Here is a 1,004-nt window from a genome sequence, read left to right as displayed (position 1 = left end):
CCCTCTGAGCTGTTCTACTTCCACTGGAACCCTGTGTGAGTGTCTGTGAGCAAGTGAATCTGTGCGCTGGCTCTTAAGGGGACGTCTGGGTTTTCAACAGCCTTCTGTCTCACCTGGGTGGTCAGAATCCCCATTGATTTTTTACAGCCAGATTTTGAAGGGATTCCTATTCCTGTCTCCAGAAATCTAAGCTGTGGATCCCTGGTGTGGGGTTTGGGTTCCTAACTCTTCTAGGGAACCTCAGCCAAAGTATTTCTCCTGATGCTCAACTGCCACATGCAGGTGTGGGGCCAGCACATTTTGTGTCTACCCTCCTCCTACTAGTCTCAGTGTGGCCTCTTCTTAGTTATGGGAGTTAAGTTTAGCTAGTTTTCAGATGGCTCTTTAGGTCGATTGTTTTATAATTTAGTTGTAATTTTAATGCAGTCATGAGAGAAGACAAGCAGAGTGTTTACCTACTGTACCATCTTGACCCAAACTCACTCTCTCTCTCTCTCTCTCTCTTTTATCATAGATTTCCTTTTAAGTAGATAATGCACCATGAATATTCCTCTCTATTAATGAAAACCTTTTGTAGATGCTGATATTGCTGGTCCAGGGACCATACTTTGAAAATAACAGATTTGGAAATGCAGAAATTGAGGCTTAGTCAAAGGTACAGAGGCAAGAAAGTAGAGTTGGTTTGTGCAGGTAAGATGGGCAGGCAGGATTTTGTAGAAGAGTGATTTCCCTCATTAGAGCTTTTCTTAATTTTCAATAAATAACTAGATATTGCTTATATAATGAAAAAAAATGTTTTAAAGAGGAGGAAGAGGAGAGCAGCAGCTTTAGGCCAACTTCACTGAGAATAATTGAACGTTGTCTAGAAAAGGTGTGATTGAGTCTGAGATTTGGGACAGATGTGTTTCAGACACTGGGACTGGAGATGTCAGACTGAATTGAGAGACTCAGGATGGCACCAGATGAGGAAGTAGCCATCCCTAAACAGAAGCGGTAACTGTCCA

Source organism: Pteropus vampyrus, unplaced genomic scaffold, assembly GCF_000151845.1.
Source record: "Pteropus vampyrus isolate Shadow unplaced genomic scaffold, Pvam_2.0 Scaffold122, whole genome shotgun sequence".
In the NCBI taxonomy this organism is placed as follows: domain Eukaryota; kingdom Metazoa; phylum Chordata; class Mammalia; order Chiroptera; family Pteropodidae; genus Pteropus; species Pteropus vampyrus.
The sequence above is the reverse complement of the archived record's forward strand: the minus strand, read 5'-3'. Positions refer to the sequence as shown.